This window comes from Octopus bimaculoides, chromosome 4 (assembly GCF_001194135.2).
Source record: "Octopus bimaculoides isolate UCB-OBI-ISO-001 chromosome 4, ASM119413v2, whole genome shotgun sequence".
Classification (NCBI taxonomy): Eukaryota; Metazoa; Mollusca; class Cephalopoda; order Octopoda; family Octopodidae; genus Octopus; species Octopus bimaculoides.
The window spans coordinates 140,201,488-140,201,798 of NC_068984.1; positions in this window are offsets into that span (position 1 = coordinate 140,201,488).

Sequence of the window (311 nt, forward strand, 5' to 3'; positions counted from 1 at the left end):
TATATATATATATACATACATACATACATACATACATACATACATACATACAAATATACACACACACACACATACACACATATATATATATGTATATATATATATATACATACACATATAGGCGCAGGAGTGGTAACAAGCTTGCTTCCCAACCACACGGTTCCAGGTTCAGTCTCACTGAGTGGCATGCTGGGAAATTGTTTTCTAATATAGCCTCGAGCCAACGAAAGCCTTTGAGAGGATTTGGTAGATGGAAACTGAAAGAAGCCTACCGTATATATATGTGTGTGTGTGTGTGTGTGTGTGTGTGT